Source organism: Mus pahari, chromosome 11 (assembly GCF_900095145.1).
Source record: "Mus pahari chromosome 11, PAHARI_EIJ_v1.1, whole genome shotgun sequence".
NCBI lineage: Eukaryota > Metazoa > Chordata > Mammalia > Rodentia > Muridae > Mus > Mus pahari.
In genome coordinates, this window is record NC_034600.1 from 66,105,956 (window position 1) to 66,131,260 (window position 25,305).

Consider the following 25,305-nt stretch of genomic DNA (forward strand, 5'->3'; position numbering starts at 1 on the left):
ATATATATATATATATATATATATATATATATATATATATATCTCACAGTAGGTCATTTGCATTTTCTTTTTACATTTTTCTTAAGATTTCACCATTCCAATTGATATATAGTGTTTTGTATTCGCCCAGGAATACCTCTGTTGCAATGTGACAGCATAATCCGATTAAAAGTCCTTACAGCCTCTTCTTAGTTAATGTGATATTCAGTTAAACTTTGAATATTTGAGTATTTGAATATTGTTGTGTATATAGAAACAGTTTTACATGCTATACCTTATTAAGTGAAGAGTTAATATATTCATTGGGTGTGAAGATGTATCTGCTTTAAATCCACTTGAGGAAAGTTCTTTGAGTTTAAATATTTGAAGTGTTTAAATTATGCATTTTTGTGTTATATTTTCCAGAAAGTAAATGCAGATTATTACAGCCACATACAAATTTATGCAAATAAAAGTAAAATGTTAATACATATATAGAGATATAGATATATAGTTATAGTTATAGTTATGACAATAGAAATTATCAAGAAATAGCTGACCAAACTAAAAACATAAAAGTAATAGTAGAAAATATATATTCAGTGAAAAGTAGAGAATATCTTTTCTAAAGAGATTTGAGAAGAAATAAGAAATTAAATCACAAGCAACGATAAGTATTTGCAACATTGCAGATATCATTAGAAGTGCAATATCACATACAAACGTTTTACAAACATTTTTATAATAAATTTTTAATTATCCTTTATACAAGCAGTGATGAGATCAAATATAAATCTATGTATAAGTTCTAACACTGGAGATATACATAGGTAAAAAAGGATAATTAGAGATACATAAATACCAGGCAATAACAATATCATGATAATTTATGTGGTCTACAGTTTTTCACAAATTTCACATATAGTAGATTATCCTGTATGATGTACTAAAATCCTCATAATTCAGGTGGTCATTATCCAACACTGGTACCCCTACAGTTCAGCTTAAACCAAAGGTTTCTAGGGCCTGAGTTAATAATAAATACCACTAAAAAAAATTATATAGTCCACAATGATATTTTGATTCCTTTTATTATTAAAATAAATAATAAAATAATTCCTTTTATTATTAACAATAATATGTTCAAATAGTGAGTTAACTTAGGGTATTCATATCCACCAATATTATATGAATTGATATTGTCAAATGTGTTTCTTTTGAGGAAACGAGTGGATGTTGTACAATTCTTTTGAACCTATTTTGCATGTTAAGATCAAAAAACTATTTGCATGATAAATAAATAATTGTTAAAGAGATGATACACATTCTTAAATGTAACACACATATATGCATCATATTTAATAATGTTCTAATGAACAAATTTTTCACTGTGGCCAAACTGAAATTTCTTAAGTAATTTGATCACGTATTTTATTTTATTTTTTATTAGATGTTTTCTTTATTTACATTTCGAATATTACCCCTTTCCTGGTTTCCCATCTGAAAACCCCATATCACCTCTCCCCTCCCCATGCTCACCAAACCACCCATTCCTGCTTCCTGACCCTCACATTCCCCTATACTGGGGCATAGAACCTTCACAGGAACAAGAGCCTCTCCTCCCATTGATGACTGACTAGGCCATCCTCTGCTACATATGCAGCTGGAGCCATGAGTCCCACCATGTGTTTTCTTTGGTTGGTGGTTTAGTCCCAGATAGCTCTGGGGGTACAGGTTAGTTCATATTGTTGTTCCTTCTATGGGGCTGCAAACCCCTTCAGCTCCTTGGGTACTTTCTCTAGCTCCTTCTATGGGGACCCCGTGCTCCATCCAATGGATGGCTGTGAGCATCCACTTCTGTATTGGTCAGGCACTGGCAGACCCTCTCAGGAGACAGCTATATCATGCTCCTGTCAGCAAGATCTTGTTGGCATCCACAATAGTGTCTGGGTTTGGTGATTGTATATGGGATGGATCCCCAGGTGGGGCAGTCTCTGGATGGTCATTCCTTCAGTCTCTGCTCCACACTTTGTCTCCGTAACTCCTTCCATGGGTATTTTGTTTCCCCTTCTAAGAAGGATCAAAATATCCTCACTTTGGTCATCCTTCTTCTTGAGTTTCCTGTGTTTTGGGAATTGTATCTTGAGTTTTCTGAGCTTCTGGGCTAATATTCACTTATCAGTGGGTGCATATCATGCATGTTCTTTTGTGATTGGGTTACCTCATTCAGGATGATATCCTCCAGATGCATCCATTTTGCCTAAGAATTTCATAAATTCGCTGTTTTTAATAGATAATTCCATAAGCATTTAATTATATTCTGTTATGTTTTCAAATATTTTACTAATCCAGGAAAAGTTTTATTTTACAAAGCAAGTAAAATTAAACTGGTAAGATGATAACCTGGCTCATGCAGGCTGCTCTTTCAGAGGTTCTGAGCTCTATTCCTATCAACCAAATCATGGCTTATGACCATCCCTAAAGCAATCTAATGCACTCTTCTGGCATCGAGATGAAAATACAGACAGAGCTCTCATAAATTAAAAGTAAATTCATTAATTAAAAAAGAATTTTAAAAGGAAATGATAATATCCTCTGTAAGTAAATTTATATTTTATTGAAACTACTACAACTAAAGTACAAATAAATTTATTTATCTTTTCCTATCATTTACCAACTGAAATTGTATTTAGGCAATTGGGCAAGGAGAATCATTTGGACCCATATTTGAACCCATGGAACTGAAAATCACTCATCCTGGTTACATCCAAAATGGAAAGTTCTCCAATTTTTACTTTGTTTTTCCTCTCTTCAAGTAATAAACTTCAGTAGATTTTAATGCAACTGCTTTTATATTGCCATAATTTTTACCAGCCAAGTATAATTTTCTTCATGCTAATCTGATTTGATGCTGAAAACACACATTTCATTACTAGGTCTGGATAAGAAACTTTTTAAAAAAAAATCATAGAATGTGGGTCAAGGTTTGACTATGAGATAATCACATTCTAAGACTCTAAAGCAGTAATTCACATTCTAAGAATCTGAAGAATATTGCTTCAGAATGTCCATTTGACTCCTCCCACCCATTACATGTGTCTAGACATTATGAACAATATTTCACATCTTAAACTCAGAGGTTTGACAGCCAATTTATAAATGTAGAAGTTAGCACCAACAGTACTTGATGAAACTACAGAAGAATGTCGAACAACGAAGGAAATAACATTAATATTACCAGTCAGAAAACTAGATATGTAGAAGATAATAAACCTCAGTTGAGTATATTCTGATATTTCAACTTCTAGAAATATCTATTTCCCTACTGTTAGGCATAAAAGGAGAAGCAAAAGGAGATGATGGCATTTCTGATCATACTTTATTATAGAAGATATTATTCTGAAATTTTTTTCAGAAGTCATGTGGCTGTTTGCATATGGAATTCCTCCTAGATCTATTACTGTGCTCCATTGTTCTCCATGTAGATTTCATGTTAATGCCTTGCTTCAATTATCTCTGTATAATTTGATATCCAGTTCTGGAGATAACTTGGAATAGATGGAGCATATCATCATCGTAGAATTTATAGGTTATAAATGTCCAGTCATCAATGTAATAACTGAAAAAAATAAAACTCAATGTATCCCCATATATTAAATCATGAATAAGACAATTTTTGTGACTACTTTTTCCACATGCATTCAATGTAGACTTTGTAGTTAGATATAAAATGAGAAAATGGAAAAATGAAAAATAGATAAAGAGGGAATGAATCATATTATAACATTTAAGTCCCTGTATATGAAATGGTAAAATATCCATGAGTTGTAAACCGATAGTGAACAAAAGATAAAGTCAAAGTGGCAAATAAACACGAAAAAGTGTTCAATGCTTTTAGTCACCAGAGAAATACAGATCCTCGGTCAAATATAAGATGGAGATTGGGGAACCCAGTCGAATAGGTAGAGAAAGAATAGTAGGAACCAGAGGGATCAAAGACATCACAATATCAGACCCCACAAAACCAAATATACTGCCATCATAGGTGTTCAAGAGACTGAGGTGACACTCAGGAAACTGGTGTGGGTCTGAGCTAGGTCTACTGCATATATGTTATGGTTGTATGGTTTGGAGTTCTTCTGGAACTCCTAACAATGGAATCTAGACTTAGCTAGCTCTGACCCTACCTGCATTTGGGACCCCTTTGCTCCTACTGGGTTGCCTCATTCAGCCTTGACATGAGGGTATGTGCCTAGTTTTAGTATAATTACTTATATCATGTGCAGTTGATAACCCTGGGAGACCTCCTGTCTTCTGAAGAGAAATGGTTAAGGAATTGAGAGTCTTCTTTATTTAAATTTTGATCTTCCTACTAATTATAAGCATATATTGTGTGTGTGTGTATATATATATATATATATATATATATATATATATATATATATATATTCCTCTCAGGGAGAGCAGTGGCGATATAATTAAGAACAAACAAAAAACTACACTGCCATCCTTATCATCTGTGTCAGTGACAATATAATGAAAAAAAAAAAAAAAGAGCTCTATCAAATATATGGGGAAAACAGAACATGTAGTCTCTGGTGATGAGTTGTATACTAATCCAGACACTGTGGGAATCAGAGTAAAGATGCTTCATAAAATTAAAAACATACCTATTATAGCCTAAATATCCTACTGCCAAGAATGTATCAAAAGGACTTAAATCAACATGCAAAAGAACGGTCCTTGAACATGCATATTCATTGCAGCTCATTTCTCAGTGCCATATCATGAAATCAGCCTAGGCATCCATCAAAAGTTGAGTAAGTAAAGATGATGTGGCATAAATACATAATGGCTTTTATTCTGGGCTAGCAATGAAATTATGTTATTTTATGGATGATAGATGCAACTTGAGGAATCATATTAAGTGAAATCAACCAGACTGAGAAGGACAGACATTGCATGTTTGCTTCCATTATATATATATATATATATATATATATATTACATATATATATTCTACAGGCCTATAATTTATATTAACAAAAATTGAGTAAAAAAGAGGACTCTCAGGGAGGGGGGTAGAAATGATAGAAATGAGACAAGAAGGGGAAGTAGATATATGTTTTAAAGTACATAATATATTTGAAAGAAGTTTTCTAAATGAAACCAAGCTCTATGTTCATTACTATATCCCCATGACAAATTAAGGAATAATTAAATGGATTGCGTTAATTCTCAACCACTCAAAGAAAGTAAAAATCATAAATCCTACATGATTAAAATGATATAGTGGGGTAAACTGTGATTGCACATCAGGTAAAGTTTTATGCATCAAAGATGAATGTCCTAAGTTTGATGCTCAGTTCCTTCAAGGAAAAAGGAGACAAATGATTCTAGCATCTTTTCCTGGTCCTCCACAAGCATTCTATGATAGGCCCTCTCACCACTTCACATACATGTAAAAAGAATAAATATATGTAAACCAAAGATGTTTGTAAAATGATATGGGTAGTAATCTTATGGTTTAATAAACTAAAGCACTTTCATATTTTATTGTATTCATATTCAAATCTATGTAATGCTTTTTTAAGTAATCCAAAATTTACTTAAAACTTATAAAGAACCATAAATATATATTTTCTTTGGACAAAAATAATACTATAATTCAAAATAAAACTTTCAGTGTTCAGTGATCTGGTTGGTTAGCAGTAAATCCAGAACTTTTTCCATTCCTGCATAAGCAATCCAAGTAGTTTATTAAATATTTTATGATTCTCTGATGCTTCATTAAATAATTATACATTATGAAGTTATTCCTTTAAAAAGATAAATAATTTCCTATCCTTGAAAGGAAATGGTCACTGTGTTCAAAAATCTATGTGTTAAAATAATTGAGCAATATAAGTGGAAAATTCATTATTTACAAAATAAACTAATAAAGGGAACAAACATTTATTTAGTCATTGATATCTTATTTGCTAACTGACCTAAACAGTTATTTTATCTTCTACCTACTCTAAACAAGGCACTATTCCACATGTTACAGAACACCTATTATAGGCCTATGATTCTGCCAAATTTAATATAAAACCTAGTGTCAGTAAGGTTATTTCAATTAGTAATAAATATTAAGAATAAAATAGCACATCACAATGATGAGAAATGATCTGGTGACAGATAAACACAGGGGTATCAGCACTGCAGGGAAACAAGCAGTGGGTCTACTGGGATAGGTGTGGGCAAAGGCTAGTAAGTTTTATAAGGACTAGTGATACATTTATTCATTTCCTTGTTTATTAATTCTTTGACATTTTCATATACATGTATGCCATTTATGTTGACCACATCATTTCTTTCACCCCAGTGCCCTGGAGCACTACAATTTACCTTCTCCCAAATTTCCCTTTTTCAGATAATATTACATTGTGTCTAATTAGTGTGGCACATATGCACAGGAGTGTGGTGTTATCCACAGGGGCATTGATATCTATCAGTCAACACTCGTAGAAGAAACATAACTCCTCTTTCACCAGCAACTGCTTATGGCTTCTCTATAAAGTGTGGGACCTCAGGATATGCTTTATTGTCCAACTTGGACTTGTTAAATGTCATGACTTTGTATAGATTTTGTGCAGGTAAAAAGACCAGCTACTATGCCTTCATATGAGCAACAACCATGTAAGATGCAGAAAACACTCATTGCACTCATTCACAACCTTAGGCTCCTTTATTCTCTATTCCTCTTTGATTAGGATGCTCTGAGACTTGGCTTGGGACAAGTGTGGAATAGATATTCTATTGATGACTGGGAATCCTCCATTGCTTATTCTCAGAATATCTAGCAGGAATTACTCCATGGATTAACCACTACACTTCAATAAGAAGCTCTATGACCAAGGCTAAGGACGGTGTCAATCTGTGGAAATAAACATTAGAAATGAAGTTTAACCACATGACTTATTTCAACAACTTATTTCAAGTAGAAGGTGGTTCTACTGTTGGATCCATGACTTCCCTCTTCCAGTATTTTCTACTTAAATTAGAGTTCTAGACATGAATTCTCCTCTATGCAGAAACTGTAGATGAATTAAGGTGATCGATTAGCTATCCCCAAAGCAGGTAAGCCCTTTTTAGTCTTGCAGAAACAGTCAAGCTTCTCAATATTATATTGTATACATAGGTCCTGGATAGAATTTGAACAATGTTTTTGCTTGGAGCTTAATTCACAATTTTTTAACAAGCACATTATAAAAATGCTACATAAAGAGGAAGGAGTTTAAACACAGAATATTGTGGATTAACTCTAGATAATATGTTTTGTAATTCAGTTGAACAGAGAAAAATTATTCAGAAAATTACGGAAAGGCTACTTCCGTGTTTAAAATTTTGTGATTTAAGTATTAGAGTACTGTGCAAAGATATTACTCAAAGTAAATCAAAGGTAGGCACATGTCATTAATTTGAAGAAGGCTTAAGACATTTTGCACTAAATTTCTGAACATTTGGTGAATAGAGAACAGTCAGTCCTTATTTTTGTACTAAGCAATGTGTTCCCAAAATTAACTTCAAATGTCAAAAATTTAGAAAACACATCAATTTTGCCTCCAAAAGTGTCAGATAATATGAATATATAGGTATGATGAGGGAACTAATACAGTTGTACAATTGGATCCAACCTTCCATAAAGATGAACTCCCCTGAATTTTCAGTAATACTGTCCAGAAAAATCTGTGCCTGTTTTAATAAGATTGTAATCATTTTTTCCATTTTCCCTAAACAATCATCTTAAAATCAAAGGACTAAATTGTACCTCTAAAAAAAGAAAAAAAAAAAAGAAACAAACAAACAAATTGGAAAATAAAATAGAGAAGAAAGGAAGGATTCATTCTCTGGACTGTTGAGCTCTGAGTATTTCAAATTCTTATTTATTTATTTTTTTTTTTATGGTTTTTCGAGACAGGGTTTCTCTGTATAGCCCTGACTGTCCTGGAACTCACTTTGTTGACCAGGCTGGCCTCAAACTCAGAAATCCACCTGCCTCTGCCTCCCAAGTGCTGGGATTAAAGGCGTGCGCCACCCCACCCGGCTCTAATTCTTATAGCTATCTTCGAGTGTTATAAATATAAATTGTGAACTCAAAATAAAAAAAAAAGGAAAAAAGAAAAATATTCAAATGTGTGTTTTCTCACACTGGAGATATAGAGTACTTGGGTGAAGATCAAATTTGCTTCTTGAAAATGAATGCTGGAGTTTACACCCTAGAGAGGAGCGGTTAGCTCTGTAATTTTAAGCAAGGATTTAAAATGAGAAATCAGCTAGGGACATTGAGTCAGTGAGCTGTAATTGCCATGATCTTTCTCCCCAAAATGGTCTTTCAGACTCCTGTTCACAGTATTATTTCTTACGCCACAGGATGAACAATTTTGACACATGTTGGAATTATGAATACCCACAGTTACTTTTCATTTCTCTTGCTACCTGTTAAAGATTCAGGTAGCTATCCTAACCCAGGATGGGGGTGGGGTAGAGAGGAGTGGGTCGAGAACCGTTGATTTAAGCAAGTTTGAGACGGAGGTGAGAAGGTTTGCTCACGCTCAGAATATGCTTTCAAAAATTTAAGCAGCATATGCTGATTTACCTATATAGTGTGTATTCCATTAGTGCATGTTTATGGAAAAAACTTGAGGTAGGAGATAAAGAGAATATGATAATTAAAGAAATTATGGCTTGTATACCATATTAGGTTGTGTCACAGGCAAAATACAATCTTCTGAAAGCACCACACTGAAGACAGACCAAAAAAAAAAAATTCTAGAACCATAATCACATGTATAGTGTCATTATGAATCCATATCTATTCATTTATAAGTCCTTTATATTCATTGATAAGTCAGGGTTCTGATATACTTCTACAAAGAAACCATTCTACTGTATCCTTCATAGTTTGCAGAAGAATTACCTCCAGAGGCTTATATATTTGACCGCATGGTCACCAGGGAGTGGAACTCTTTGAAAGGATTAGAAGGTTTAGGAAGTGAAGTGTGGCACTGTTGGAGCAGTGATGTCCTCCTTGGGAGAAGTGTGTCAGTGTGCTGATTAAGTGTTTTATCTTCTATGAGTTGCCTTTGTATCTTTTCATAATTGTGGAATACTTAGTTAATATCTATACCACTGTATCAGTGCAGATGAATTGAGGAAAATATTGTTGAAGTTTTTTTGCTCTAGAGGGAAGTAAGGAACAATATCACTGACCTGGTGTTTGGACACAATTGGTAATTAGAATATAGTGTGAAATATTGAATATTGTAAAATGTAAGTTTACTACAATTAGATCAAATGGAAACAGTAATTTGTCATGTTGTCTACACTCAGGATAAAAGGTGCTTAAAATTTCTTACCACATAATCAAAGGACAAATTTATTTACAGACTAATAATATATTCTCAACAGTAAAATGGAAATGACAGAATGGCATTTTTTTTTTAATTTAGAGGGAAATTAATTCTTTTGTGAAACATTTTTTCTCGAATGCTATATCCTGATTATGGGTTGTCTCCTTGTATTCCTCCTCCTCCTCTTCCCCTCCAATCAGAATCTGATTTGTTTTTGTCACTCATTAGAAAACTAACAGACTTCTAGGGACAATAATAAAACAAAATAAGATAAAACAAAGCCTGTCGCATCTGAAGAGGAAACAACAATAAATAGCAAGGAAAGGCACAGGAATTAAATATAGATTCAAAGGCCCACTTGCTCTTAGTAATCCCGTAAGAAAACTAAACTAGAAACCATACTTTATACACAAAAGGTGCATAAAATAGGGTAAAATAGGGTGCATAAAATAGATAAAATAGATATAAATAAGACTGAAAATACAATGAAATTACAAATCAAGATAACACTCACAGGTTATTTTGAAAGGAACTACAAATGACTCCATTGGGTTGGTTCCTGTTGACCATGCATTGCTGGACATGCAGCCTACACTTAAGAATTGTACTTTGTTTCCTGAGTGAGACTGCCTCAAAGAATACTAATTTTTCACTTGTAAATTATTATTAAATAGAGATGGCATCTAGGTTAGGCATGGGAGCATGTGTCTTTCTACTTTCAGTTCTAGGACCCCACTTGGTGCAGACCCTGCATGCCCTGTGTATGCTAGCTCAGTCTCTGAGAGTTCTCTTGTGCTTGCATCCTATTGACTTAGAGTGCCTCTTTTCTTCGTGGGTTCCATCCTCTCTGGATCTGAAAATCCAGAGGTTCCTGTGCCCTGAGGTGAGGAATTATATAAGTTTTCAAAGGTCTCTCACTCTCTGTGTAATGGGTGGCTGTTGGTTCCAGTGTTTGTTCCCATCTGCTGCAGGAGGAAGCTTAGGTAATAATGGTTAAGTAAGGGACCTATGAGCAAAGCATATGTCACTCAGAGTCATTTTATTACTACTTATTTTTCTATTGGATTTAATTTTATACTAAATCTCCGGTTCTTGATCTTCCAAGAAGTGCCATGATGAGTTCCATTTCATAGAGTGTTCCTAATCAGATATTAGTTGGTTTCTGCTACAAGCTTTTTGGAACCTTTATAGTGTGTCTTTTATTCAAGACACTTGTCAATCATAGGAAATTGTGGCTGGTTGGTTTTTTTGTTTGTTTGTTTGTTGGTTGGTTGGTTTGTTTGGTAGCATGCAGAGAACCTTCTTCTATCAAAGACACTAGAACATAGTGGTGAAGACTTTATGGAGTTATCAGCTCTACTTTTCTGTACAGACAGTAACCTACAGTTAGTACATCAGCCTGGATTGTTTGAAGAGTCCCATGATATCCCTTTGATCAACAACTAAATTAGAGGTATGCACATCTCAGTACTGGAAGCTTCATTTGGTGACACAGGATGGCCAGTGGTGGGACAGTCTTACACATTCATTTTTGATTTCATTGCATCACATTAGTTTATATTTTGTGTATTCTCATTCATTCAACATAGTCTTTAATTGCTTTATTAATTTCTGTCTTGATCCATTTCTCATTCAGTAGTAGGTCATTCAGTTTCCACGAGGTGTAAGTTTTCTGTTAATATGCTGTTGTTGATATTATTAGTTTTGGAGACAGATCGATGACATGCTGAGAAGTAGGTAAATATTTTTGTTTGAGAATAAAATATTATGTAAAATGTCTCTTAGGCCCACTTAGTTTATAGTATCAGTTAACTCCGATATGTCTGTTTAATTTGTGTGGATGATCTGTCTATTAGAGAGTTGAGGTGTTGAAGTCTCCCAATATCAGGTTAATATGTGTGAAGGTTAATATGTGCTTTAAATTGTAGTATTCTTTTGATGAACTTGGGTGTCTTTGTATTTAGTCTTTCAATGTTAAGAATTGCAATATCCACCCGGGTGTGGTGGTGCATGCCTTTAATCCCAGAACTCAGGAGGCAGAGGCAGGTGGATTTCTGAGTTTGAGGCCAGTCTGGTCTACAAAGTGAGTTCCAGAACAGCCAGGTTTATGCAAAGAATACAGAGATACCCTGTCTCAAAAAGAAAAAAAAAAAAAAAAAAAAAAAAAAAAAAAAAAAAAAAGAAAGAAAGAAAGAAAGAAAGAAAGAATTGCAATAACCTCTTGGTATATATCTCCTTGGATAAGAACGTAGTATTCTTCCCTATCTCTTCTAATTACTTGTTTTGAAGTAAATTTCATCAGATATTAAAATGGCTACACAATCTACTGCTTAGGTCCATTTGTTTAGAATACTTTCTTCCATCCTTAAACCTTAAGGTGATCTCTATCCTTGATGTTAATGTATATTTCTTGGATGCATCAGAAGGATGGATTCTGTTTTCACATATATTCCACTAATCTCTACCTTTTTATTGGGGAATTGAGACCATTGATTTTAAGATATACCAATATGAGGTGCTTGTTGAATCCTTTTATTTTGTTGTTGTTGGTGGCTGGTGTTGATAAGGGTTTGTGTGTGTGTGTGTGTGTGTGTGTGTGTGTGTGTGTGTGTGCGTGTGTGTTTGAATATATATTTCACCTCTGTTGACTTGCTTATCTTGGGTTATTTATTATCTGTGTTTTCTTGTATGTGGCTAACCTCTTTGAAATGACTATTGATCAGTAAATGATTCCCTGAGTTCCAAATCCATTGTATTAATCCTCCCCAAAAAAATATTCCCCCAATTTTTATTCCTTTGTCTGTTCTCATACAATCTGTTTATCTGAAATTCATATGTAGAAGGTTATACTTTGTCCATTTTCCTTGTATTTTATACATTTGGTTGCTGTGTGAATGTCAACATATATTATATTTATTACTAAATGCTTAATTAGTTTGGTGGCTTGAATAGGTATGGCCCCAATAGGCTAATATATTTGAAATGTAGTCACATGGGAGTGGTGCTATTTGAATGGATTAGAAGTGTTAGAATGTATGACCATTTTCAAAGAACAGTGAGGGCTTGGGATTTTAAAACTCTGTACAAGACACAATCTCTCTCTCTCTCTCTCTCTCTCTCTCTCTCTCTCTCTCTCTCTCTCTCTCTATCTCTCTCTCTCTCCTTTCAGGTCAAGATATAGGTCTCAGGTACTTATCCAGCACCATACTGACATTCTTGCCAACCTGGTCCCTGGAATGGTTGTCTAAACCTCTGAAACTGCAAGCAAGCCACTAGTTACATTCTCTTCTTTATAAGAGTTATACTTGATTATGGTTTCTATTCCCAGCAATAAAGTAAGATAAATATAACGTCAGTGTCAGCAATAAATATAAATTGTTATTCCATTGAGCCCTCTGTGCTAGTCATTTGTGAAGTAGGTTTATTTCAGTCTACATTGACATTTTCAGGTGTCTATGCTCTTGTGTTAGGTTTTTTGGAGCATCCCTATAGTATCTACCAAAGTATAATATTCCACAGTTTGAAAACGTGGTTGGTCTCTTATTAGTTTAGTTTGTAATGTAATAAGTGGCTTATATGCAAAACATTTATGAGAGATTGCCTATAGGTAAGGGAAAATAAGAAGAATACAAAGAAATCTGCATTAGGGAAAAGCTGGAGTCACTTAAAAGGGAAAGCAGTAGATCATGCACAAATGGGCAACATTAATGCGAGTTATGGGCACACTGCTCAAAACGAATATGCCCCAAAGAATTTATAGAACACTGCTCATAATTGGAAAAAGACAGATTTTACAATTATACCCAGGACAAGCCTCCAATAGAATAAAACACATTGCTATTCTCTCAAGAAAATGTGTGAGACAAGAGAGAGGTTTAGTGGAACTGGAATGGGGTAAGGGGGACTTCAGAGGTTAAAAGACAGAACCACTCAGACTACAAATGAGCTGAATCACCTCAAGAATCTTGGTGTACTGACATCTACTGAAAATAAGTAGGTTCCATTCTAAAATTATCATAGAATATAAGCTCCATCACAGTCTGTAGACATTGTCCCTAAAATAAAATAACTGTAATGTCACAAGCATTCTTGGAAGATAAATAATCATGTTATTCTTTTACATTTTTACTATTTGGAACACATTTAACAGGTTACAATTTGGAGATAAAACTTTAAAAATGTATCTTTCTACAGAGGGTTTGTTAAAAAATCATTAATGAGTGCTTTCTGGGTGAAAATCTCTAGGAAACAGTATTTTGCAAATTTAGCTCTGTAATCAGTTTTATATTAAATATTTGCATATTTTATGTTAGAAAATTATACTCTTTAAAATATTCCAAATCAGTGTGCTTCTAATCAGACAGTACATAAACCTATAATTTCAAGCAACATTGTATAATTTGTGCTGAATTCAAAATAATGGATATGCGATGATTTATATGTATTTTTCTTCTCCTTTGGGGGGAATCATAATTTTCAAGTACAGTTTTAAAAGAGCCAAAAACATGTATAATAAAATTTCTTTTTTTCTACTACAGTTTTATTTATGTAATTTTGTGTCATGGGAATTGAGCATGAGTTGTGATGCAAGTGTGGAGATCGGATTATGACACACACTTGTGGGTGTTGGTTCTCTCCTTCCACTTCATGGCTCTAGAAGTTTGTGGTATTGCTTGTACAATTTTATCTCATTTCTTTTGTTTGTTTGCTTCTTTCTTTCTCTTTTAAATTTTATTTCATCTTTTTTTTTTTACACTCCTGATTTTATCCCCCTCCCAGTCTATTCCCCATCCCATACCTCTTCCCTGTCTTCATGAGGATGTTCCCACCCCACCCCCAGCCCCCATACCACCAGACCTCTAAACACCCTGGGGCCCCCAGTCCCTAGAGGGTTAAGTGCATCTTCTCTGACTGAACCCAGGCCCTGCAGTCCTCTGCTGCATATGTGTAGGAGACCTCATATCAGCTGGTGTATGCTTCCTGGTTGGTGGTCCAGTGTCTGAGAGCTCTTGGGGGTCCAGGGTTATTGAAACTGCTGGTCCTCCTACAGGGTCCTGTAGTCTATGAAAACCTATGTCTTATAAAATTTTCCAGTATCAAGCACTCCTGAAAATGCTTTAAAAAGAAGCAAGTTCTCACTTTTTTTTTTTTTTAAAAATAAGCTTTATAATTTATTCTTTGGTGCACAGAATGCTATAGAAACACTATGAATAATTTTGGAGAGATGCCTAACCTCTAGCACCTATGTAAAAGTAGGGCACATTTTCAAGCATCTTAAGACCAAGACACAGGTGGATCCAGTATCTTCATTGGACAAACAGGCTAAGCTGAACCTAGAAATTCTAGGTTCAGTCAGATTGAGATGCAATCTCACACAATATGGTAGAGAGTGACTGTGGAATTCACCTGGCATTTACCTCCTGTCCTCACATCTGCAAACACCTATGCACATACTTAGAGGAACAGATACTAGAATACACTCTTACTTATCAAGGACACACAAAGGCACTGCACAGATTTTCTATTCTGTGAATATATGTTCCCATTGACTAATGCATTTTATTACTATGCTGTATTTGTCTTAGTTGATCAATGACTTGGTAAATTTGAGTGTCCACAGGCTCTGAAGTGATGTTGTCCCATGACTAACAAGCTACAGTAGAGTACTAAATTTGTTAGGTGATTTTAGAAGTCATTACAAAAGAAGATAGATAATATCAAGATAAGAAATAAAATCCAGTGTGATTTACACAAGGAAGTTAAATGTGAATAGATTTGGAAAGAGAAATGGACTGAGATGTAAATCTTGACATGTGAAACTACTGAGATGTCAGGACGCAGAAGAGGGAGAGTAAGCATAAATCAGTACACTAACTCAGCAAGATATTAACAGTTGTTAAATGTTGGATGAGCCAATTGGAAAAGTACCCTGCCAACAGGGGAAAATCTCTCATGTGATTCAAAAGGGGTCAGTAGTCAGACATCACATTTTTCATAGTTAGTTATTTTTGAACTTTTGACTGGACTCTGTGAGTTCTTACATGAAAAATTGTAGCTATAGAAGGGGAAAAAAGCAAAACAAAATGTAAGGAGTGCAAGAATAGAGGACAAAATGACACACCATGGTAGCAAAACAAAAAGGCCCATAAACTGACAGAGACATTGACCAAGTCTTAAACTACATCCATTCCCATTGCATTAGTCAAAACAATCAACTAGCAAAGGCTAATCTGTGCAGTGCTGGGAAACTAGGCACCGCCCAAACTAGAGGCAGTTTTTAAAGGGTCATAAAACACCTCTAGCCCAAGCAAACATTCCTTAATGGCAGTGTGTTAGAATGTTTATAATATAATGAGAGTGTTTTCATGGTTAAAACTAAAGTGATGTAATATAAGAGAGTGATGGGGTGCTTACAGAGCTGAGGCTGGATAAGGAGAGTGAAGGTACCGTCCAGTGGAAAACTGAGATCTGATGGTGGCAGCAGAAGCTGTTTCAATGTTGTAGAAGGAGAAAGCCATAAAGGTCGTTGTTATTGAATCTGAGCTGATCAGATGATTTGCTTATCAAGTATTCCTACGTGAGTGTTCTGGCTAGTTTTGGGTCAACTTGACCCAGGCTGGATTTATCACAGAGAGGAGCTTCAGTTGGGGAAATGCCTCCATGAGATCCAGCTGTAAGGCATTTTCTCAATTAGTGATCAAGAGGTGGAGAGCCCCTTGTGGATGGTGTCATCTCTGGGCTGGTAGTCTTGGCTTCTATAAGAGAGCAGGCTGAGCAAGCCAGGGGAAGCAGGCCAGGAAAGGGCATCTCTCCATGGCCTCTGCATCAGCTCCTGCTTTCTGCCCTGCTTGAGTTCCAGTCCTGATTTCCTTGGTGATAAACAGCAGTATGGAAGTGCAAGCTTAATAAACTCTTTCCTCCCCAAGTCATGATGTTTGTACAGGAATAGAAACCCTAACTAAGACAAATTGGTACCAGCATAGTGGGGTATTCCTGTGACAGCCTGACCATGTTTTGGGGAGGACTGTGGAAGGACTTTGGAACTTTTGGCTAGAAGATCTATTTAGTGTTAAGAATTCTGTGGGATGTTGTGTAGGAGCTTGGAAGATTATGTTGACAACAGTGCTGAAGATGGAGGCCTGGCTTGTGACATTTCAGAGGGAGATTAAAGATGCTTTTTCAGGGCCATTGATATTTTGATTGTGGAGATTCTATGGTTCTAGTTAGCTGGGACTGAAGAATCAGCTGTGATTAACAAGATACCAGAACTACTAAAGCAAAATCTTTGCATTACTGGGACTATTGATGCTGGTTAGCTGGAGCTAAGAAATTAGCTGTAATTAAGAAGAGACCANCATCATTGAGGTGACATCTTCTGGGAAGTGTTTTCTGAGAGCACAGAAGCTGTGTTCCAGAGATAGCCAAGGTTATACCTTGTGCTATGGCTGGACTTAGTAATGTGTAAGAGTTACTCAGGTGGTACTGGTTTTGAAGGCATGAAGGGGTCGCACAGAGCAGCTGAGACTCAGCACTGTGAGAGGCCATGGAAGGCCATTGGTGAAGGTGCAGCCTCAGTTGCAATTGATGGTCCAGGACAGAAGGGGTCATGCAAAGGAGCTGAGGCTTGGCACCATGAAGAGAACCTATGAGAGGTTGTTGCTAAAGCCTAGTTACAGAGGAAGACAGCAGTGTTTGGAGATGTCAGTACCATGAGATGACCACTAAGAACAGCAGCTGCAGTGGAGTACAGGCAGCTGGAGCTGGAGCTGAGAAGACAAGGTGTGTGCTACGAAGGGCATGGCTGGAGAAGTGACCCAAGCCCTTGGAGGAGCCCAGAAGATCGTGAGTTGAATCTCAGACATTGGATGGTTGGAGTTTAATTTTTGCTTTTGATTGTGACTGTGCCCTGATATTTTTCCCTCCTGAAGGAAGTTTTTTATTGAAAGAGACTTTGAATTTTAAGGTACTTTGAATTTTAAAAAATACTGGATATTTTTAAAGGATTTAACTTTTAATATGTAAAAACTGTGGGACTTTTAAAGATTTGTAGATCTTGGGGATGAATAAGAAAGTAAGGGTTGAGGCTTACTAGTGATGTGTTTGTGTGTCAAGTTGACAAGAGGTCAATTGTACTGGCTAGCTTTGTGTCAACTTGACACAGCTGGAGTTATCACAGAAAAAGGAGCTTCAGTTGGGGAAATGCCTCCAAGAGATCCAGTTGTAAGGCGGTTTCTCAATTAGTGATTGGGGTGGGGGAGGTCCCCTTGTGGGTGGTGCCATCTCAGGGCTAGTAGTCTTGGGTTCTATAAGAGAGCAGGCTGAGCAAGCCAAGGGAAACAAGACAGTAAAGAACATCTCTCCATGGCCTCTGCATCATCTCCTGTTTCTGCCCTGTTTGAGTTCCAGTCCTGACTTCCTTGGTGATGAACAGCAGTAAGTGTAAGCTGAATAAACCCTTTTCCTCCCCAACTTGTTTCATGGTCATGATATTTATACAGGAATAGAAACCCTGACTAAGACAGTGAGTTAATGCTTGTTTGGCTCTTTTTTTTTTTGGATTCCAGTTTTGATTTGCATAATTTATCCTTAACCCTCTTCTGTGCCCTTTTTTACAAGCTCTCAAATAAACTACTTAAATCAATTTTCAATCTATGGTTTAATGTTTCTTATTATGACTTATAACATACTACTACAATTGACCTAAAATCTCAGTTTCATTTTTGTCCTATGTCTCAACAGACTTTTAGGTGTGATTTAGATTTCTTGATTTTAAACATAGTATTCTGTATGAGTACTGCTGGTTATGTGTTTGTATGTGTGTATGTGGTTGCATGTCTATGTGCAGATGCAAGGGCCTGTTGAGCTCAGAGGAAATTCTTAGGTGTTCCTCACTAACTTGCTATGTACTCATTACATTTAGGCTTTCTTGCCTACCAACAAGACTCAGGGTTCTGCCCATCTCTACCCTCCCAGTTTGTGAATTGCAATCAAATATCACTTTGTGCTAATACCCTTCCTGTTTCCATAACTAAGCCCGTTTCTAGTGATTTTCACTTTCTTTTTATACCCAATGGGTTCTGATCAGGGTCTTAATTTCCAGGAGCTACAGGTGCTCAAGAAAGAATGTCTTTACAGTCGAATATTCATCTATTCAGTGTCAACACTACTGGAGAAAATTCATTCTTTCTCCCCCAGAAACCTTTATCAGTATGTCTATCCAGAAAGGGGATAGGAACTCATAAGTCATTCTATTTATCCAGAATGCAATACTCACAGAACATCTTGTAAAATACTTGCTGCGTAGATAATCACATCAGATAATCTCAAGAGTACAAGAGTTTGACCTGTCACACTGTATATCACATTTCATATCACACCTCCATTCTTTCAGCCCTTGTTTTCTTTCCCTTCAAACTTTCCTGTAATGTTCTATGAACCATAGCGTAGGTATTAAAAGTCTCCCATTATGACTGGCCATCTAACATTATTACCTGTGCTTTGACATATTGGTTAATTTTTAAATCTATTATAAACAGCAATACATCCGCACATACATACAAATATAAGATGCATATCACAATATAGATTCACAGAAAATTTTGAAATATTGATTTAATTTTTTAATTATTGAAAATGATAATGCAATAAAACAAAACTACACACATAATATGGCTCCAGCTTTATAAAATTTCAAAGGAAAGATTACATTATATATAAACATACCAGTGCTGAGCAAGAACACATAAGGACATATGATCACATGGGTCACTCTATGATAACAGCACTCACACTGACAGGTGGAGTATTTATGTTACCCACCTAAGCTGAGTGCTTTCTATTTGATAAATGGGATCTTGGGGATGAACGGTATTTAACTTATAATATTTCATAATAACCATGATCAATAGATGTTTATATTGTTTTCACATTTTACAAAAAGAATGAGTAGAATTCTTTGGAAACTACTAATCGTTTCATTTTTAGAGTTAAATTTCTATAGCCTTGGTGGCTTTTTATTTACCTAAGCTCTTTCTTTCCCATTTAGAACCACAGTGAAGTGCCTTACTGTTTCATTTTAGATTATCTTGCTAGAGAGCCTGATATCCCAGGGCAAATAAACCCTAAATATGTTACAAACAGCAGCAGAACTAAATTGATTTAGACAGCATCCTTCCATTAAAGGATCCTATTATTTCATTATTATTTTAGCAAAAGCCCCATAGTGTTGACTTGCCAAGGCATGTGGTCAATTAAACCTCATCGACTTTTCTTAAGTAAGTTCTCCTCTCTGTGTTTATATGAGTGGATTTTTAAAATATCAATAATTGATTTTAAATTTCTCATCTTGTTTCCTGTGTCGTAACTATTGAGAGACTCTGATACCCCAATTTAAATAGTTTTTCTGGCACTTTTTTTTTTTTGAGCCTCAAATTAATCCTCCAATTTAGTATTAGAGGAGTGTCTATGCATTCACTGATGAAAGTGGTCAACGTATTGCTCACAATCAAATATAAACTCCTACTTAAATGGTTGATCGAGAAAACGTTTAACTTTAAAATGGCTTAGAATCCTCCTTCAGCTTTCTGCATTGTTTCTAGTCCTCGTAGGGGAATTATGTTATTAGTTGTGTGCTCAGAGTCTCAAGAGTTTCCTGTACTGTTCATCTATTTGCCTTACTGCATGTCTTTACTTTTCTGAACACCACCTTGACACTTCTGTGGAAGATGAAACCCCCCAGCAGAAAGACATGCACAGCATGAGCAGAGTCAGATCCAGTATGAAGTTTCCTTAATTCCCTAACAGAAGAGACCAAATAACTAACTTAGAAAGTTCATGCTCACGTTCCTGATCGCTGGTGTGAAAAGTTCAAACGACACTTAATTCATCCTGGCTTGGATGATATCATAATAGAATTACAAGAGGTTTTGTGAAGTCAGGATGCCCAAGCATCTTTAGACTAAAGAGTAATTCATAATAAAATTTCTAATGAAATAATTTTCATAATTAAGAAAATGAAAATTAAAGTCTAGGTGTAGCTCAACAGTGTCACTTACCATTAACTGATGAATTTTAAGATCCTGAAAAGAAAGAAAAGAAAAGATAGGGCAATGAAGGCTCTCATCTGGTCCTTTCAAAATTAGATCTCTGAGAATTTCATAGAAAATATTGTGATTATACTCACTCTGTAAAGCTTCCCAGATCTTTGCTGCTTATCTATCAATCAGAATTTACAATTTTAGTTTTTAAAAACCTCTTCCTTCAGACTTGTGCCTCTCATGTACTCTTTAGCATCTGGGCATTTTCTGGGAGCATGATCAACTTACCAGGGACCACATCCTTATGGAAAATGGATGCCCTATAAGAAGTTAACTATTGCCAATACCTCTTCAGTTGGATGTGAGACTCCATAACCATCCCTCTCCATGAGGCTGGGCTTTATCTGGCTTGAGCTTGTCTAAGTATTGTAAGCTCTATCATAACCCCTTTGGGTTTGTGTGCATCTTCCCTGCTGTGTCTATAAAGCTCTGATTCCTTGTTTCCAAAATATCTTGCTCTTACAATCCTTCTGTCCCTCCTTCCAAAATGATCCCTGCACCTAGAGAAGAGTGTGATGCAGGGTTTCTATTTACTCGTAAGTCATTCAGCATTATTTTAATATCATATCAATTTAAAAGGATAATATAAGTGTGATCCCTCCTATGATCTTTGAAGAATTAACTACACTTCTCATCTAGTAGGATGCATAGCACATTCTAGAACTTTTGAAATCTAGGCAGTAGCAATGAAACATCCAGGTAAATACCAGTTTGATCAGTTGTTCCTTTTCTCTCATTATCGTCTTCCCTCCTCCACCCTGACCTTTTATTTCACTCCCCTTTCAACCCTTCCTGTGCCACATGTTCTTGTAGAAACAACTTCAGATTTTCTCATAAAGGTGAAGATACACATTCCACGTTGTGCAGAATTTAAGTTTCTCAAGAATTTTAGTAGGAAGAAGGAACATGAAGGCAGCAGGCAAATATTTTTCTTGATCTCTTTCTTTCTTTCTTTCTTTCTTTCTTTCTTTCTTTCTTTCTTTCTTTCTTTCTTTCTTTCTTTCTTTCTTTCTTTCTTTCTCTCCAAACTTTATTCCCCTCCAGGTTCACCCTCCAAATATTTCACACCCCATATGTCCTCCCTGTCCCACTGTTTCCATGAGGATGTTTCCCCTCCCACCCCCAGCCCCCACCCCACCAGACCTCTAAACTCCCTGAGTCCTCCGGTGTCTTGAGGGTTAGGTGCATCTTCTATGACTGATCCAAGACCCGGAATTCCTCTGCTGTATATGTGTTGGGTGCTTCATGTCAGCTGGTGTATGCTGATAGCAAATATTTTCAATCTGTTGTGAATAGAATAGGATAAAATTCACACTGTGAAAATGGATTATTTTGATATTTTTATAACTGATTCTTTACTGCTACATTAGATTAATGGATGCATTTTAATATGAAATATACAGGTAATTAGAAAAAAACACCTGGGAAAATACATACAATATGGTAAATTCAGTGATGTGAACATGTATTTCTGAATGGCCTATATGGAAGATAAAACAATACAGAATATAAAAATAACCTAATAATAACAGTTTTTGATGTTCTGGGGAGACTGAGAAACAGTGTGGAGTTCTATTGTGGCATAAAGTTAGACATACAAGTTCTATGAAGAAAAATATTTTTAAGTTTGAAGGAGTTCACTTGTTAACTTTACATGATATAAAACCATCTGGGAGTAAAATATCAATAAGAGAATATTTTATATTTATGGGCATGGGGATGTATATATTAAATGCTGTAGAAAAGCCAGCTAGGTGTGGATGAAAGTATTGCCTAGGAAGGGCACTCCTACCTGTTAAGAATGGAGACAGAGAGCTAAATACAAGTAAGAAATAAGCATACACATATTTTTAAAATATTTGCTCATGGCTGTTAATGAGATATAACTAGTTGCTTGAAGTTCATAATTCATCTTCCTCACAACGACACTGTAACCTGGAATTATGAATTAAAATATAATCTTTTCAATCATAAGTTTCTTTCTGTCGGGTATCTTATGACAACCACAGGAATGAAACTAGAACAAAACTGTGCATCATTTTTAAATTATATGTATTACCCATGCAAAACCTCCAATTATAACTATTGAAAAGAAATAAAATTTAGCTATTACTCTAGTTGGCACTACTTTATTCATGTTATAAGTGGTAATTTCTTTTCATGTACCGTACCATTTAACTAGCTTAAAAATCTGGCCCTGTTAATGTATAAAATCATTGTTTTTCTTTCTTTTCCCATTTTTAGTTATTTCATGGCAGATACAACCACACTGTGTCTTGGAAAATGTGATATGCTATCCAAAGATAGCTGGGCAGATGTTTTCAGGAGCATAACACTATATTATTGAATCCCATCCTCTCCATTTTTGTGCCAAAGCAGCATGCGAGAACATACTGACTTTCACTCACACATAGTAAGAGGGGAAAAGGCAGGGAGTCCAATATTCTGGCCACATCCCCAGACCTTCAGTCCTCCTAGGGGCAACAAATAATAATATAAAAAATAGTGCCCCCTACCCCAGCTGAATAGACTGCGTTCTCTTGGAACGCGCAGCAGAACGAGGTTCGGGTGACCCTAGCCGCGTTCGCTCCTTAGTCCTTTCGCCTACCCACTGGAGTACCAGGCAGATCCACCCCGTCCTGAGCCAGGAGAGCACTGCCACTGGCACCATGCCATACCAGTACCCAGCACTGACCCCCGAGCAGAAGAAGGAGCCGTCTGACATCGCTCCGGGCAAGGGCATCCTGGCTGCAGATGAGTCCACTGGAAGCATTGCCAAGCGCCTGCAGTCCATTGGCACTGAGAACACGGAGGAGAACAGGCGCTTCTACCGCCAGCTGCTGCTGACTGCCTACGACCGCGTGAATCCCTGCATTGGGGGGTGGGGGGGGTGATCCTCTTCCAAGAGACACTGTACCATAAGGCAGATGATGGACGTCCCTTCCCCCAAGCTATCAAGTCCAAGGGTGGTGTTGTGGGCATTAAGGTAGATAAGGGTGTGGTGCCTCTGGCAGGGACCAATGGCAAGACTACTACCCAAGGGCTGGATGGGCTATCTCAACAATGTGCCCAGTATAAGAAGGATGGAGCTGACTTTGCCAAGTGGCGCTGTGTGCTAAAGATTGGGGAACATACTCCCTCAGCCCTGGCCATCATGGAAAATGCCAATGTTCTGGCCCGTTATGCCAGCATCTGCCAGCAGAATGGCATTGTACCCATTGTGGAGCCTGAAATTCTCCCTGATGGGGACCATGACTTGAAGCGCTGCCAGTATGTAACTGAGAAGGTACTGGCGGCCGTCTACAAGGCTCTGAGCGATCACCATGTCTATCTGGAAGGCACATTGCTGAAGCCCAACATGGTCACCCCTGGCCATGCTTGCACCCAGAAATTTTCTAATGAGGAGATTGCCATGGCAATGGTCACAGCACTTCGTCGCACAGTGCCCCCTGCTGTCACTGGGGTCACTTTCCTGTCTGGAGGGCAGAGTGAGGAAGAGGCATCCATCAACCTCAACGCCATCAACAAGTGTCCCCTGCTGAAGCCATGGGCCTTGACTTTCTCCTATGGCCGAGCCCTGCAGGCCTCTGCTCTAAAGGCCTGGGGTGGGAAGAAGGAGAACCTAAGACAGCCCAGCAGGAGTACATCAAGCGAGCCCTGGCCAACAGCCTCATTTGTCAAGGAAAGTATACCCCAAGTGGCCAGTCTGGAGCCGCAGCCAGTGAATCTCTCTTCATCTCTAACCATGCCTACTAACGAGAGCTGATCTAAGGCTGCTCCATCAACACTCCAGGCCCCTGCCTACCACTTGCTATTGAAGAGGGGCCTTCAGGCTCTTTCCCATCACTCTTGCTGCTGCCCTCGGGTGTGTGGTGTTGTCTGTGAATGCTAAATCTGCCATCCCTTCCAGCCCACTGCCAATAAACAATATTTAAGGGGGAAAAATAGTAATGAAAACTAATGTAAATATATTTTATTCTTCTTGTATCATCCAACTGTAGTTTCTCCTCCCATTGTCCCACCCAGTCTCTCAAACCCGAACTCTGCCTCTCATTAGAAACAACACGATATCAGGCAAATACTGCATAACAACAAAAAGACCAGGCACATACCATCACATCACAACTGCTATCAACTGTAATTTGCTGCATACAAGTCAGTAACCAGCTTAACCTGCAAGTATCATTTTACATATGGAAGAAGGAACATGGTTGTGGGTAAACCAAATTCCGGAATTACCTTTGAATACATTTGAAGATGAATCAAGAAGAAAAATAAATTTTTGATCTCTTGACTTCTAACTGTTCATTAATGTTGATTTTCGTTATTTGTCTGCCTTTGTTCTTCTTAGCCTAGAAGCAGTGTCACACGTGCCTGTCAGCATGAGGGAATATCCCACGCCAATGTCTACATGCCCCTTGCTTTGAGTTGAATACACCTTTTGTACCATGAATCCCATGTAGAGAATGAAACTGTCAGTGGAGCTGAGCCTGGATACTAATGTTAAACAGTACAGTGTGCAGAATTTATATAAGCCCTGGGCCTTTGTTAAATCTCAAATTAGCTAAACCAGAGAGAAGTAGAATGCATGCTGAGATAAATATAATCACTCACAAAGCTGTTTCTTGCTTAAATTGCTTTATTTAAAAGGCAGGCACCACAGGGAACGAACACTATAATTTCACTAATTGAACTCTGAACCTAAACTACAGCAACGAAAAAAAAAAAAAAAGATGAAGAAGAAAAAAGATGTTTATAAGCTAGGAAAGATTAAGTTAAATTAAATAAGAGTTTAATTTTTCTTCTGAGGAGATGTGTATTTGAAAAAAATGTTT

At 36.7% G+C, this 25,305-nt stretch overlaps 1 protein-coding gene and 1 pseudogene across 3 annotated transcripts in view; both read left to right on the top strand.

The window, feature by feature from the left end:
* Nucleotides 1–25,305, top strand: part of Cdh12 (cadherin 12) — a 1,034,353-nt gene that overhangs the window by 235,310 nt on the left and 773,738 nt on the right. The gene's annotated exons all lie outside the window — the stretch shown is intronic.
* On the top strand, nucleotides 23,007–24,415 carry LOC110329013 (annotated as a pseudogene). Its single transcript, XR_002380901.2, has one exon. The product of XR_002380901.2 is annotated as a fructose-bisphosphate aldolase A pseudogene (transcript).